The sequence below is a fragment of the Myotis brandtii genome, unplaced genomic scaffold, assembly GCF_000412655.1.
Source record: "Myotis brandtii unplaced genomic scaffold, ASM41265v1 scaffold504, whole genome shotgun sequence".
Taxonomy (NCBI): Eukaryota; Metazoa; Chordata; class Mammalia; order Chiroptera; family Vespertilionidae; genus Myotis; species Myotis brandtii.
The window spans coordinates 5132343-5143009 of record NW_005369217.1 but is presented as its reverse complement, the minus strand read 5'-3'; the positions used below and the strand labels follow the sequence as shown (position 1 = coordinate 5143009).

Sequence of the window (10667 nt, the reverse complement as noted above, 5' to 3'; positions counted from 1 at the left end):
TGTTGTTTTTATATCATGTTTTTGTTGTTTTCATATCATGTTTTTGTCATTTTTATATCATGCCTCTATTGTTGTTATATCCCTTTGTTATTGTTTATTAATAAATTTATATATGATTTTCATATACATTTTACTAATTTCCTTTCTTCTCTCACATTTCTATTATAGAGAAAGGGCAAATAGCAATGTTAAAATATCTCTGCTAACTAATTCCCTTTTTTAAAAAAATATATTTCATTGATTTTTTACAGAGAGAAAGGGAGAGGAATAGAGAGTTAGAAACATCGATGAGAGAGAAACATTGATCAGCTGCCTCCTGCACACTCCCCACTGTGGATGTGCCTGCAACCAAGGTACATGCCCTTGACCGAAATCGAACCCGGGACCCTTGAGTCCGCAGGCCGATGCTCTATCCACTGAGCAAAACCAGTTAGGGCAATTAATTCCCTTTTAATGTGCACGAATTTCATGCACCGGGCTACTAGTTTACGTATAAAAGTAAATGTTCTCAATAAAATATTAGCATATTAAATATATCTAGGCATTCAAGGAATAATATAGCATGATCATGTAGATACATTTCTAAAATTATAATTATTATAGCAACAATTCAAGGGAAAATATTATATCTATAAATTTTAAAATAATAAAATTCTGATTAAGACTAATAGGAAAATTTGGCAAGGCATCAAAATACAAGAAAACTATAGACAAACTAATAATTTTTTTGTATATGTTTTTATTGAATTCAGAGAAGAATGGAGAGAGAGAGAAAAACATCAATGATAAGAGAGAATCATTGATTAGCTTCATCCTGCATGCCCCACACTGGGGATCAAGCCCACAACTTGGGCATATGTCCTGACTGGAAATCTAACCATGACCTCCTGGTTCATAGGTCAACACTCAACCACTGAGGCACGCCAGCTGGGCCTAATAGTTTTCTTTATATGAATATTATGGAATTAGAAATGGACAGATATAATTACCCTATATCCAGTAGATATACAGAATATAAGTGATCTAGAAATATATCTCACAAGCAAAGAACATGCAAAAAATATATTAAAAAGTAAGATGTAAATGAATGTAAAGATATAATTTTCCTAGATAGAAAGTCTTAATGTCATTAAAATGTTAATCTGTCCAAATAAGAACATAAAATTAATATAACTACAATTAAAATTTCAAAAAATTATTTTAAACCTTGTATGCATTAAATATTTTATAATACAAAGTTTTAGGACATAATAGAAAAACAAATTCCTGAGTAAGGGGATTCCTTAATATGAATTTTAAAAATGCCCACTAAAATTACTAATTACTATGTTGTACACTTAAAACTAATATAATATTGTATGTCAGCTATAACTGAAAAATAAAGTTTAAAAAAATGTGTCCACTAAACTCTATAAATAACTTAATAGAACTCACACTCCCATCTATAAGGTATGAGAAGGCCTATTCTTCCACATCCTCACCAGCACAAAACACAGAGCTGTAAATAATAATGAACAGCCACTAGGTTACCTAAAAAAATAAACATAATCAACATAGTTGAATCTCACTGTGTATACATTTTAGATTCCATTCCCCAATGGTAGCCACTCTCTTGAATTAGGTGTTTATCATTCTCATCCATTGCTTTATACTTTCACATTATACATACATATAGAAATGCTTATGTTTTTAAGCTTTACATAAATAATAAAAATCCGCATGCATTACTCTTCCATTGCTTTGTGTTGTTTTGGAAAACTGCATGTTTATAAGATGTTGATGCATTATTTACCCCCAGCTCATTCTAATTTTTCATCTTTCAGTACACAATTCATCCCTGTGTTGGGTCTCCACATCTATGACCTCCTCGTTAATTTCTTTCATTGCCTTGTATTTTTCCACTTCCTTCTGGGTGGTTTCTTCTCTTGCCTACTCTTCATATCTCTGTGTGGGTTTTTTATTTTCAATGTTGATTCTGTTTCCTCTCAGCTTCTCAAGCAGTTTTCATTTCAAAACTGATCATATTTTCCCTTTTAATTTCTTTCTTAAGCTGCTCTCCTTTTCATTCACAAAGATGGTAATTCCTTTGAGAGGACAGAGGAAATTTAGTCTATTATTTTTATTTCCTGAAGTAATTATTATTCTAAAGTGTTTTATGTGCCACTTTTCTTTTACATGTCACATTCCTTTTCCATTATTTTTTAATGGTTTCTAAGGAAGCTCGTTTTTCCTGCTTCTTATTCAACTTTTACTAGGCCCAATTTCATCTGGTTCAGATATTTGTACAATAGCATTCATGGATTACCATCATGTCCCTTTGAATTGTTGCTTGGACTGAGGCTGGCAATCTGGACATTTAAGAAACTGAGGAGGAAAGAACGTAGAGAAAGTAGACATAGGTGGTGAGTAGCTAAAGGTATGGTTATGTTGTCCATAGACACTCAACAAATATCTTGATCCTCACCCCATCCAATCTCATTAAGAAAAATACCTCTTAAATTTTTGTCATTTGCCACCAAGCCGGTGTGGCTCAGTGGTAAAGCATTGACCTATGAGCCAGGAAGTCACAGTTCGATTCCCGGTCAGGGCATATGCAGGAGGAAGCCAATCAGTGATTATCTCTCATCAATGATGTTTCTATCTCTCTCCCTCTCTGAAATCAATTTTATATATATATATTTGTCATTTACCCTTTCAAGGTGAAGTTAACTCCATAGGAACCCAGATCAGTGTGAGCTCTTAGCTCAAAGGCCTTTTGTTAGTGGTTAGTTCTTTCTTACCTTTGTTTAGTCAACTTTTCTCAGTAGGTGTTTGATTCTCAGACATTCCTCTCTCATGTTTCCCTTGACTTTCTTAACTTTTTGTAAAAACAGGTTAAAGAATACTGCCCCTGGTTAGGTCTCTTCCCCTCCAGCTCCCCTATTTCTCTGCAATGTAGGGATCCATTTCTCCAGTTCTCATTTCTCTGAAAATTTCTCTTAAAAACCCTAGAACATATTTCCCAATAACTGCACCATTAGAAATGGGGCTAGATCTATATTAACTCTGTGTCTTTGCTGAAATTGTCATAGTTAACTGGCAGATCTTCCTCAAAGTCTATGGAACAAGGAGGTAGGTGGCTGTTCCCCAGTTGATAAACCATTGATATGAACATGTCTTCATGAGGAATAAGGGAATTGTATGCTCTAATGTGTATTTGAGTCACTCAGAGATCTTGTTAAAATTGCAGCAGCTTATATGGCCTGAGAATCTGCATTCTTAATCAGCTTTCAGATGATGCCGATGCTGCTGACTACAAACCACACTTTGATTAGAAAGGTTGTGCATTCACCAGAGTTCTCCAGAAAAACAGAACCAATAGGATATATTACAAAGACATTGACTATGAGGAATTGGCTCATGCCATTATGGAGGCTGAGAAGTCCCATGATCACCTCTCTGCAAGCTGGAGATCCAAGAAAGCTGTAGTGTAGCTGGAAAACCTGAGAGCCAGGGAGGCCCTGGTATAGATTCCAGTCCAAGACTGAAGGCCTGAGAACCAGGAGCGCCGAGAGCAGAAGAGATTGATGTCTCAGCTCTAACAGTTAGCAGAACAAGAATCCAAATTTCCTCAGCCTTTTTGTTCTAGGTTAGGTCCTCAATGGATTGGATGATGCCCACCCACATTGGAAAAGGCCCTCTGTGTTATTCAGTTCATTTATTCAAATGCTAATCTCCTCCAGAATCACCCTCATGGTCATACCCAGAAATAATGTTTAACCAGATATCTGGGCATCCCATGGTCCAGTTTAAATTTGTTAATTTTTGACACATAAAAGTAACCATCATAGGCGGTAATCATGAGGCATAGAAAGCAAGAAAGTACTAAATGACTGGCTAAAAATTTTACAATAATAGCTAATATTTATTAAAATGTGACTACATTCTAACCACAGCACTAAATTCTCTGGGATTATCTCACTTAATTCTCACAATGATCATGTGAGGTAGGTACTATATTTCCATGTTATAAGGGAGGAAATTAAGGCACAGAAGGATTGAGTAATTTGAGATTAAATATTTAGGAAGTGTCAGAATTGAGCAATCTGACTTCAATTTGAAACACCATCTCCTAGGGCCCTGTGTTACTCTCCTATAGTACAGAAAGCAAGGGTCTGGCCATGCTTTTATAACAAGTAGGGTTGTACTTAATGAAATTGGTGGGATGCTGGGGAAGATGGCCTGGGAGTGTTCTCCGAAATGTAAAACCGTACTGGTGCTTCCTACAAGGTCCAAGTTGAGAGAGAAGTGAATGTAGCTTTACTGAGGAAAGAAAAGTGATACATACCAGTAAGAATAATAAGAGGGAAAACTAAGAGAAATTGGTGATAAAGAAAAAGAGAAGTTGAAATCGTTACACTTCAATTTAGAGAACGGAGAATCATGACATAAAATTTCTTTAGAAAGTCCCAGAGAAGTTGTGTGTGTATGACAAGTCAGAAGGATAAGGGGAACTCATATTTCCATGGGCAAAATACTATTTCAAGAGTCAGACCCCAATGAAGCTTTATAATCAAACCCCAACCACCACCACAGCTAAGGTTTCTTCCATGTTCCAATGACTTTTGTGCAGAACTCAAAATGCAAAATGTACTTATCCACTCTTTTATTTATATTTCCCTCACTAGGCTGTGATTTTTATTTTATTTATTTTTATTTTTTTAGTACAAGGTCTTATTTTATAGACATATCCTGAGGTTTAGGTACACTGGAATACTTTATTCACTGATGGTCAGCTCTACAATCTTGACATCATTCCTTTTTCACTATTGGCATCCCTCAACCCATCACAGTTCATTTAAATGCCACTGTTCTTATGAAGCCTTCCCTAAATTAAGCATTTCACTCTGTACCTTTATCATGACACAAAATATTGTCTAATTGATACATTTTGCAAAGCTCTTTTGTGCATTAAATTATAGACTCCTAGTGGTTATGACTCTGTCTTTATGACCTTTGAATTCTCATTAGAGCTGAGCATCAGTTGATACTCAAAGAATAAGATAATGAATACATAGTTTAAAAGAAAGAAAAGGAACAGAGATTTAGGCAAAATGTACCTGGATTGGCTAAAATGGACTCAACAGCAGCTTAAGACAAAGTTTAAACAACCCAAGAGTGCTTCCAGATCCTTCCATATATATAATATCTTTCCAGATCCTAACTTCTTTTTCTAATGAACACATCACCAAAGAATGAGCCATTTTCTCCTTATTCTTTGGAAAGTTATCATGCAGGTGTTTTTAGGGCAGAAGAGGGAGGGTACCTGGAGCTAGATTTACCTTTGAATTAAGATAAAAATAAAAACAATCACTTAATAAAAACATTTTAATAAACAAATGATTCAGAAATGCCAAAAGAGATTTAAGAAACAAAAACAGATTAAATTTTATTTGTTTGAGGGGAAGATCAGAGGATGCCTGCTGTGGTGCCTTACCTGGAGACCAAATGAATGCAAAGCTTTGATGGCAATTACTGATTTACTCTCAAGTGGATTCCACGGGCTGTGCGCGCCCTTAGAGAAGGGCAAGAAAAAAATGAGAGATTTTGTGATTTCCTTCTTTTTTCCTAACGCCAACGGTGTTTTAATTTTCTACAAACTCTTTATTTCTGTCTGGAGACAATACGATTGGGGGAGGGGAGTGCACTACACAGAACCCAGAAAGCCATGACAACTAAAGAGGAAAAATATGGATTCTGTAAAAATAAAATTCATAACAATTGTGCTCAAGACAAATTTCTTTCTTTGGCTTCTAAAATAACTGTCAGCAAGAAATGAATCTTAGCTGAGTTTACAAAGTAAACATAAAATGTTATTAAAACTTTTGGGTTCTTCGTGTCCTGTTGGCATCTCCTTTTCACTTAGAGTGATTTATTGAGTTCACTAGCATGGTCTTTTTAAATCAAGACAACAAAATTTCAACTCTTCGATGAGGTTCTGAGAAGCCAAAATCTTAACAGCAAAACAAAACACAACAAAATCAAAACAAAAAATACTTCTTACAACTTAAAATATTTCATGTAGTACGTACTCAGAAAATCGCCTCATTCAGTCAGTTTGGGAAACCGGCACAGTCAGGCAAAATGAACCCACAACTTTCTACCAGTTGTTTTGCGTTTGCTTTTGTTTTTTACTGAACATCAAGATTTCTTACAACAGAATATTTTGATGATCTTATCATCATGCAACATTGGTTTTTAATTCTTCATTTCAGTCACTCAAATTCTTCTAGCCTAGACCCATGTATTCTTTTGGATATTCAACCTCCTAAGTTTATGTGCAGGAAAACAATTTTACTTATCTCAGGTAATAAGGCCTTACAATGGAGAAAACGCCAAACAAAATACCACTCTGCCCCCACATCACCTTATATATGCAGCCTAAGTCTTACACTGTGTGTGTTTATTTTCCATTTTTTCCCACTAAGTTGTCCCCTTTGAGAAGTTCTTAGCACTAGGCTCCTGAGAGCTTTACCAAATTACTGTTTCACATTTAGCATCTTTTGGCCATTAACCACCACACTCAGAGAAAGGTGCGGCCGTTTGCCAGTAATCAGCTCTCTGGTTCCCTGTGATCCAGGGACAAGAACGTGTAAGTGCTTGGGGATGGAGAGGAAGAAAAGAGGGAAGAAAGTAGGGGAAGAAGAAAGAAAATACAATTTTTCTTCAGATAAAAAATGGAGTTAGAGGACATCTAGAAGACATCTAAAAAAAAAAAGGAATCAAGTCAACACTCAAAATAGATATAAACAACATATAAAACAAAATGATTGTAAAGTGCCCAGTCCTAGGTACTTCCTAACATCAAGTTTTGTAGCTATTCTTGGAGTAGACGTACAGTAATCCTCCCTTACCCACTCCCAGGGAAGCCTGAAATCGCGGTTAGTACCAAACCCTGTGTGTACTGTTTTCTCCTGTACATACATACCTATGATGAAGTTTAATTTATAAATTCGGCTCAGTAAGAGATTAACAATAACTAATAGAGCAATCATAACAATGTGCTGTAGTAAAAGTTATGTAAATGTGGTCTCGCTCTTTCAAAATACCTTATTGTACTCTACTCATCTTTTCACTTAAAAGAAGCAGTTTACAGCTTCTCTGAGGTATGTTTGAATTGCCAGCATCACTATTGCACTTTGGGGCCATTAGTAATTAAAATAAGGGTTACTTGAATGCAGCACTGTGTTGTGGCCACCAGAAGTGACTAAGGGCGGGAACTTATACCGCGTGGGGATGTAGGACAAAGGGATGATTCAAGTCATTGATGGGACTGAGCAGGACACCTGAGATTTCATTGCTCCTGAGAACGGCCAATAATTTAAAACCTATGCATTTTTTTATTTTTGTACTTTTCCATTTAATATTTTCAGATCCCAGTTGACCGTGGATAACTGAAACTGCGGAAAACAAAATTGCAGATTAAGAGGGGGGACTACTGTACATGTAAGCACTCATTCCACAACACAGTAAGATGGTAAAGGCAGCCAACATCTACTGCGTGATCATTCCTGTCCCGGGTCCTGTTAGCCCCCCATAATTTTCCCATTTAGAATCCCAAATACCCTCTGAAGTGGATAACCTTATCCCAAACCCACAAGGCCCCTCATATTTCTGCAATTCAGCATTTTTCAGATTTTACAAAGCCATTAAAGAGCACATGCCATATAGTATGAATCCCTTTCAACATTCCTACAGTAAGATGTGTAGACAGACACAGGAGTAGGAAGATGACTTCTCTTCAGGTCAGGTCAGGTGTGTTCAGAGGTTGAATTTCAGAGTTGAAGATTGGATGTATTTCCAACGTCATTTTACAGGCAAAGAAATGGGCACTCAGAGGATAAAGTGCCTGCCTCCTGAGACCTGCAGCAGGCTTGGGGCTGGATCCAACCAGGAAATCTCAAACTCGAGGCTGTGCCTAACACCCATCTATCCTGCCTCTCAGGCTTCCTCTGAGGGGTCTAAGTAAATGCAGACTTGTCTGAAGTCTTACTGTCAGTCCTGAAGTCTTCCACTGTCTTTTCTGCTCCTCATTACCTTTCTCCGCAACTGCACCTAGAAAATAATTTTGAGGGGCGGTGCTGGGGGGGGGGCGCGGGGCAGATTTCCTTCAGTGACAGCAGAAAGAGAAAGCATTACCCTGGACTCCCTTAGGAATTGGAGTTTTGCTCCTGAGAAACAAAGCTGGGAAGGTAAGGGAGGGGAGTGGGGAGGAGAGAGTGAAGGAAGGGAGGGGAAGAGAAGAGGGGATAGTGGGGGGCAGGAAGGGAAAAGGAGAAAAGAGAAAGGACCTGAATCCTGGGATCCAGAAATGACCAAAGCACTTAAAAGATCCTAATAATGCAAATGCAAAATGTCTATGCTGCTGCAGGGTCAGTCTCTTGTCTTCTCACACCTTTGCTAAAATCTGCTTTCTAGGAGTGAATATTTGCCAAAATGAGGATGCGGCAAAGCTTCACATCTGGCTAGTGTGTGCACAGGACAGCCCACACCGGCTGGTGAGGGGGTCACCAAACTGATCTAACCCAGCAGAGGCAGTGGTTCAAGGGCAGAGTTCGGAGGAGAGGATGTGCTACCTAGGGATGTGGGGAACTTGAGAATGACATTGGACTTGATCAGGTCAGAAGAATGGGGTTTGATCAATCTACAGGGTGACCATGGCAAAAATCAGGTTGCATTAGGTACCTGAGTTCGTGGGTGGTGGATTTTCTGCATGCAATGGGGCATCTCCAGCATTTAGTCTTGCCCTCCTACATTCTAACATGCTTTCTCCCGGGAGAGAAAGGAGCGCACCTGAAATCACACATGACCCTGACGTGGCCACAGGAGCATGTTGGGGGAATGGTTTTTGCCTTGCCTGCTAAAGCAGGAAAAGGGATGAGACACATTGTTTGTGGTTTTAATTTAAGATCCTAATGGGTAAACTTGAGCTTAGTGGCCAAACTAGTGCCAGAAAAAAATCAAGCCCTCAGGAGTGAGTCTTGCATGAGCAAAGCAGCTTCAGTATCTCTTTCCCATCTCCCAAACCGCGGCAGCCGCACCCTCTAACCAGTGCTTCTGCATCACTATCTTGGGTGCTGAGCTCACAGATGGGCATTTAACTGGGGTCCAAGCATAATGTGGCACTCCATTTGCTTCTTCCTCTTCTTCTTCTTCTTTTTTTTTTTTTAATGTTGTAGCTTTTGGTACTTCACCACCAGCATGTATTTGGCTAGGGCTTGTCAATGTGCCCGCTTATATATTCCCATTTCCAACGTGAAATAGAACTCAATTCCAATGAAGGCGTCCTTGCACAGTCAGCACTCCGTATATGTTGGTGATCTGAAAGCTTGTGAAAAATAGACCTTTGAGTGTTGACCTGTGAACCAGGAGGTCATGGTTCAATTCCCAGTCAGGGCACAAGCCTGGGTTGCCAGCTCGATCCCCAGTGTAGGGCTTGCAGGAGGCAGCCAATCAATGATATTCTCTCATCAATGTTTCTATCTCTCTCTTCCTCTCCCTTCATCTCTGAAATCAATAAATATAAATATTTTAAAAAATAGACCCTTCTTGGCTCACAAACTATTTTTGTCAAGTGCTTTACTCTAAACCAAAAAGGATAAGATTTTAAATGTTATGTCCACAGGGGGTATTTTTTTGGTGTGATAATGGGAAATATTTTTCCTTTCTCTGTAAACTTCCTTTTACCAAAATTAGTGTCCAGGCATTAGAACAAACCATATATTAAACATTTTTAAAGCTGACCAGAACATTTCTTTCCCTGCACTAATTTAAGAAGGGCATACACACCGGACACTCAAATGGATGCAGAGATTTTCCTTTGCACCATTTCTTAAATTTTACTCTCCTCTTCTCAATGCTAACCTTCTACTCCCCTAGTCTCCCAGCAAACACATATGTAATGCACATACACACGTGTCTGTGTTTTGTTCCCCTGAAATAAATTTCTAGTGAAGTGAAAGTTTTCACAGGAAAAAAATATATTATATTAAGCCAGAGAGTTGGACTCAAGATAGTGAAATCTATTTTTATTCTAATAACACCCTAAAATCTTTAAGTTATTAAATAGTCAACTAAAGCTCCATTTTGGTAAGTTTTATCAGAACTTTAATTATTACCTAACACAAAGTGTTACACCAAACGACTCAGATTAAAAATAAGTCTGTCCAACCACACATTTAAATGTTTTTATTTTGTTCTACATAGTACAGTGTTTTCCTATCTAAATGAACAAGTTCAGTATGAGTAGGTGGGAGGAAGAAAAACAAAGGGACATTCATTAGGAAATGAGGCAGATTTTTCTCATGAAAACAGAAGGGCAAATGCACACCTTTCAAAGTCAGAGAGTCATTGCCAGCATTTTGATAAACAGAATGAACTTTAATCTGCACAGATGAATCTGAGAAATCTTCCTGGAGAGATGCCATAGATTATCATAATAAATATTATTAGCAAAGTCACAAGGCTATAATCACTATCTGTATCCATGATACAGAGTTTCAGATTAACATGTTTATTTTACTTGTGTCCCCAAATTTAACATTAGGGAATTTTGGTTGTGGTACTATCATCATTAGACAAATTATCCTATCTAATAATAGACAAACATGGTAATTGACCATACCTTC

At 37.7% G+C, this 10667-nt stretch overlaps 2 long non-coding RNA genes across 2 annotated transcripts; one reads left to right on the top strand and one right to left on the bottom strand.

The window, feature by feature from the left end:
* Positions 1–5398: 5398 nt before the first annotated feature.
* On the bottom strand, positions 5399–7793 carry LOC106727943. Its single transcript, XR_001364179.1, has 3 exons — positions 7700–7793; positions 7211–7439; positions 5399–6744 (listed from the first exon to the last, which is right to left on the bottom strand). It is a non-coding gene; the product is annotated as an uncharacterized LOC106727943 (long non-coding RNA).
* Positions 7794–7801: 8 nt separating this feature from the next.
* Positions 7802–8658, top strand: LOC106727944. The gene is made up of 2 exons (XR_001364180.1): positions 7802–8231; positions 8458–8658. It is a non-coding gene; the product is annotated as an uncharacterized LOC106727944 (long non-coding RNA).
* The last annotated feature ends 2009 nt before the right edge of the window (positions 8659–10667 follow it).